We start from the raw sequence: 6,039 nt of genomic DNA on the forward strand, positions 1-6,039 counted from the left end.
CCCCGCTTCACAGAGAAGTGAAGCCGCTTGCCTACAGTCACAGGGCAGGGAAATGGCGGAGCCAGGATTAGAACCCAGGCCCTCTGGCTCCCGGGCCTTCTCCACTAGGCCGGGCTGCTCGTCGTGACCCCTGCCCCCTCGAGCAGCCTCTCTCAACCCTTCTCCTTCCCCCACGCCCCAGATCCGTCCTTCCCCGGCCCCTCCCTGAGCCCCAAAGCCTTCTCCTCTCCAGCTGCTGCCCGGGGAGCTGGAATTCCGGGAGCGGGGAAGGGGGACGGAATCGGAGGGGTAGGGGGAATCAGGGTCCTGTTGCGGGATGCCTCCCGGACCCCAACTGACAGCATCCCTGACCCTTTTCCGGCCGTATCCCCGAAGACGTCTCTCTCCCCGTCTCTCCCCCAATAATAATAATTGGGCATTTGTAAAGCGCTTACTATGTGCTAGGCACTGTTCTACGCTCCGGGACGGACCCAAGCAAATCGGATTGGACACGGTCCCTGCCCGGCGTGGGACTCACCGTCTCTATCCCCATTTTCCGGATGAGGTCACTGAGCCCCAGGGAGGTGAAGTGACTTGCCCAAGGCCACACGACGGAGCCGGAATTAGAACCCGTGACCTTCTGACTCCCAGGCCCCGGCTCCGTCCGCTAGGCCGTGCTGCTTCCCCAACCTCTTCCCTCCCCGCCATCCCACCCGGGGGTTTCTCCGCACTCGCCCCGGGACCTCTTCTGTCTCCGCAACACTCTGAAGGAGGGGACGGAGGGGTTGGGGTATTCGGTGCGACGGATGCCCGTCTGTTTGTTTCGTTTCGCCGTCCGTCTCCCCCTCCCAGACCGCGGGCCCGCTGTCGGGCAGGGATGGTCTCTATCCGGCGCCGAATCGTACTCTCCAAGCGCTTAGTACGGGGCTCTGCACACAGCGAGCGCTCAATAGATACGATCGGACGAATGAATGGGGAGACTGCGGAGGGGAGGAGAGGACCAGTCTCCAGCAGGACTGAGGGGAGGCTGCCCCAGGGGGCGGGGGTGGGAGGGGTAACAACGGGGTGGAGGGGGAGCAGCGTGGCCTATTGGGTAAAGGGGACCTGGGTTCTAATCCTGGCTTCCCCGTTTGCCTGCTGCGTGACCTGAGGCAAGTCACTTCACCTCTCTGTGCCTCAGTGCCCTCAGCTAGAAAATGGGGATGGAAACAGGGGTCAGGGACTGTGTCCGACCCGATTTGCTTGGATCCACCCCCAGTAAGCCCGTCAAACGGCAGGGACTGTCTCTATCTGTTGCCAACTTGTTCATCCCAAGCGCTTAGTACAGTGCTCTGCACATAGTAAGCGCTCAATAAATACTATTGAATGAACGGTGCCCGGCACATAGTAAGCGCTTAATAACAAAAGTAACAATGATGCTATTTATTAAGGACTTACTGTGTGCCAAGCACCATTCTAAGCGCTGAAACCATTAAGAAATACCATCATTATTATTATTATTCTGGGGGCCTCAGTTTCCTCAAGTGCAAAATTTGGATGAAAATACGCATTCTCCCTCCTGCTTAGACTGAGAGCCCCATGTGGGACAGAGACTGTATCTGGCCCGATGATCTTGTATCTGCCCCAGTGCTTAGCTTAGTGTAAACCCTTGGCAAGTACCATTTTAAAAAAAAGCAGGGGCAAAGGGTTGGAGGAAGCAGCCGGGATGGAGAGACGAGGAGGGAGGCAGGGAGGATCTCTGGACGAGCCTCCATCCTGGCATCGTTTTCTTGCTGTGTCTCGGTCTCTGTGTCTCTCAGTCTCTGTGTGTCTGTCCTCTCTGTCCCTCTCAATCTCTGCAGGTCTCGGTCTCCCTCCCCGTGTGCCCGCCCAGCGCTCAGTCCAGTGCTCTGCACTCAGTAAGCGCTCGATTAATACGGTTGAATGAATCTCGGTCTCCGTCTTTGGTCTCTTGGGGCCTCTCTGTGTCTGTTCTGAGTCTCTGCGTATCTCTGGGGCTCTCGGGCCCTGCAAGTCTCTGTGTCTGGCTATCTCTGCACGTCTGTCCTCTCGGTCTTCACACATCTTAGTCTCTGTGTCTCTCAATCGGTAGAGGTCTCTGGGACTCTTTTTTTGTAGGTATTTATTGAGCGCTTACGGTGTGCAGAGCACCGGACTAAGCGCTTGGGAAAGTACAATACGGCAATAAACGGTCACGTTCCCAGCCCACAACGGGCTTAGAGTCTAGAGGGGGGGACCCAGACGTCAAAACAAATACATTCATTCGTTCGATCGTATTTAGTGAGTGCTTACTGTGTGCAGAGCGCTGCACTAAGCGCTCGGAAAGCACGATGCGGCAATAGAGAGAGATAAATAAATAAAATTACAGATATATACGTAAGTGCTGTGGGGCTGGGGGGGTCGTTTTTCTGCCCTTTCCGTCTCTGCACGTCTCCATCTCTCTGCCTCTCATTCTCTGCGTGTCTCTGGGTTTCAGTCTCTCTGTCTCTCCCTCCGTGCACCTCGGTGAGTGGGTCTCTGTATCTCTCGCTTTCTGCATCTCTCTGGCCCTGTCTCTGCATCCCCACGAAGGCAGCACGGCCTGGTGGCCAGAGCCCGGCCCGGGAGTCAGAAGGTCAAGCGTTCTGATCCTGGCTCTGCCGCCCGTCTGCTGTGTGACCTCGGGCAAGTCGCTTCACTTCTCTGGGCCTCAGTTCCCTCATCTGTAAAACGGGGAACCCCACGTAGGGACTGTGTCCAACCTCATTTGCTTGTAACCACTTCACCGCTTAGTACAGAGCCTAGCACCTAGTAAGCGCTTAACAAGCACCACGATTATTAATCTCTGCACATCTCCGTCTCTCAACCTCTACATGTCTCTGTGTCTCTACGCCTCCACTCATCTGCCCTCTCGGCCCCTGCGCATCTCCATCTCTCTGTCTCTCCATCTCTGCATGTCTCCGGATCGCGCCAAATTTCTCTGTCTCGCTGTCTCTGCCTCTCTACCTGCCCCGGTCTCCGCAAATCTCTGCGTCTCTCCTCCTCTGTGTCTCCGTGCGCCCGTCGCCCTCGGTCCCTGCCCGTCTCTGCCCCTGCGTCTCTGTGGATCTCTCAGTCTCCGCCTGTCTCGGGGCGCCGCGTCTCTGGGTCCGATTCCTCCCATCCTGGCCCTGTCGTCTCTGGATCTGCCGAATCTCCGCATCTCTCTGTCTCTCTCCCACTCCATCTCTCTGGTTCCCAGTCTCCCTCCGTCTCTTTCCAGGTCTGTCTCTGCAGCCCCGTCCCGTCCCCATCCCGCTTCCGGGTCGCGGCGTTCCCCTCTCCCCGCCTGTCTCTGAGTCTCGCCAAGTCTCTGCCCGCCTGCCTCCGTCTCTGCGTCTCTCTCCCCTCCGGTAGGGCCCAAGGTTTCCGAGCCGGCCTTCCCCGCCGCCGGGAAGCCGGAGCCGGGCCGGGGGGACGGACGGACCGGCTGACCGGCGGGAGGGCCGACCCACGAACCGCACTGACCCACAGACCGGGCTCCTCCGTCTGCCCGCGGCCCCCGGCCCCGGACCCCCGGACCCTCGGCCCCCCAGCTCCAGACCCCCAGCCCGTGACCCTCATCGGCCCCTGACCTCCAGCCCCAGACCTCCGGACCCTCGGCCCCCCACCCCCAACTCTGGACCTCCATCCCCCAGCCCCAGACCTCTGGACCCTCAGCGCCCCAGCTCTGGACCTCTAGCCCCAGTGCTGGACGCCCAGCCCCCAAGCTCCGGACCTCCAGCCCCTAGACCCTCAGCCCCCCAGCTCTGCACTTCCAGCCCTTGACCCCCAGCCTCTGACCTCCAGCCCCGGACCCTCGGCCTCCCAGCTCCGGACCTTCAACCCCCGACGCCCTCCTCTCCCCTCCCGTCCGGGGCGGCCGCCCGGGTCGGAGCGGCCGCCGGCGTGGTTCCGGGGGTCCGGTCGGGTCGGGTCCGGTGGGGCCCGGTCCCGCGGGACAGGCCCCGTTACATTCCAGCCGCGTTAACCTGTTGGGCGCCGCCCGGGGCTTCCCCTCCCCCGACCCACCCCAGGAGACGGGACTCCCCGCCCGGGCCTCGATTTCCCCTTCTCTCCCCCCGACGGGGGAACGCCGCGGGGGAGACGGCCTCCCCCGGGACTCAGTTTCCCCCTCCCTCCCGCCTAGGGGGGACGGGGGCCTAGCGAGGAGGGAGGGATCCCGGAGGGCCGGGTTCACCTGGGGAAAGGTTTCCACCCCCTCCAGGGCCGCCCCAGTCCCGTTCCCCAAGGGGGGCCGGAGTGGGGAGGGGGGTCGGGATGGGGTTACAACGAAGCTTCTCTTGGAGGGTCTGGGGGGGGGGGGTTTACAATGAAGCTTCTTTTGGAGGCGAGGCGGGGGGTCCGGGTGGGGGCGTCTAAGGGAAAGTGGGGGGAGGTGGGGGGGGGGAGGGGACGGGGGGGGCGTATACAGAGCCCTGCCCGTCTGTGGCCGGGCCCAGAAACAAAGCCGGCCTTGTCCGCCTCTCCCCCTGCTCCGTCTAAATCCCGACCACCTTTTTCCATGACCCCATCTCCAGGCCGCCGGGACCCAGGCGTCCCCGCCTCCTCCGGCTCCTCCGGCTCCCCCTGCCCGGCGCCCCTCCCTGGCACCTGGGCGCAGCCTCCCCCTCCGGGGTCCCCCGGCCTCAGGTGCCCACCTGGGGGAGGGGCGGGGGGGGGGGCCGGGGCGGGGCCCGCCGAGGAATGTGTGTGTGTGTGTGTGTGTGTGTGTGCGGTGTGGGGTGTGTGGGCATGGGAGGGCAGGGGCGGGGCAGAGGGGCAGGCGTCCCGGCTCCCCTCCCCGCCCCCTCCTCACCCCCGGGCCGCAGGCACAGAGGAAACTGGAGGTGCCAGTTTGGTGGCTTTTGGAGCCAGGGGTGGGGGGCGTGCCCGGGGAGGAGAAGGAGGAGGCTGGGGGGGGGGGGGGGAGGGGGCCAAGACCCGTCATTCCTTTTGCCCTTCCAGGCCTGGGGGAGGGGGAGGGGTGCTCCCCCCGCCCCCCCCCCCCCCAGGACTGGCTCCGGGGCGGAGAGAAGCCCGGCTGGGGCCCCGGGGCGGGGGGTCCAGCCCGCCCCGCGGCCCCCCACCCTCGAATGACTTACCCACCGGCCGCGGCCACGGCGTCGCTCCTACATACTGGACGGGGGGCGGCGGGGAGGGGGGGCGGCGGGGGGTCCCCGAGGCGGCCGCTGTAGGGGAGCGGGGGATCCGGGTCACCGGGGGCTTCCCGGGAGTCCCCCCAGCACCCCGGGGGGAAAGCCGGGGGTCCCGTCCCTCCCCTCCCCTCTCCCCAGGACTGGGAGGCCGGGATCTCCTGGGGCTGAAGCCCCCTCCCCAGCCGAGGGCTGAAGCGGGGGGGGGGACCCCCCTCCTCCCCCATCTGCCAGTCCCCCCCCCCCGTCCCGGCGGGCACCGTGCCCGCCCCCGGCGGCCCCGCACTCACCGGGGGGGGGGCGGGGGGGGACGGGACGGGACGGGGCTAAGCGCTGGACGTCCCGGGTCCCGCCGGAGGCTGCCCCGACGCGTGACGCCCCGAAAATGCCCGGCACATCGCTCCCGCACCGCACGACCACTCCACACGCCCCAAAAAGCTGCTTGCTTTCTCTCTCTGTCTCTCTCTCTCGGTGTCTCTCTCTGTCTCTGTGTGTGTGTGTGTCTCTCTCCCCGCCCCCCTCCCCTCCCCTCGTCCCTCCTCCGCCCCCTCCCCTGGCTCCTCCTCTGCCCACCGCCTGCCCGGCCCGGCCCGGCCCGGCCCGGCCCGGCCCTGCGGTGCCCGCCCCTCCCCATGGTGGGGGAGGAGGAGGAGGAGGGGGCGTCCGGACACCTGGGTCCGTCCCCTCCGACCCCGGGGGAGGGGCCTGGCCCGGGAGGGCCCGCCGGGGACGGGACGACCTCAGGTGATGCCGGCAGATCCCGGCAGGATCCTTTCAGGCGGCCGGACACCCCCTCCAAAGATTCCCAAACTGGGCGGCACCCAAGGCGGGGGGGACCACCACCGCAGCCACGGGGGACGGAGAGATCTGTGATGCCCTCGTTTATTCGCTCCTATTCACCTCCGTC

The sequence above is a fragment of the Ornithorhynchus anatinus genome, chromosome 10, assembly GCF_004115215.2.
Source record: "Ornithorhynchus anatinus isolate Pmale09 chromosome 10, mOrnAna1.pri.v4, whole genome shotgun sequence".
Classification (NCBI taxonomy): Eukaryota; Metazoa; Chordata; class Mammalia; order Monotremata; family Ornithorhynchidae; genus Ornithorhynchus; species Ornithorhynchus anatinus.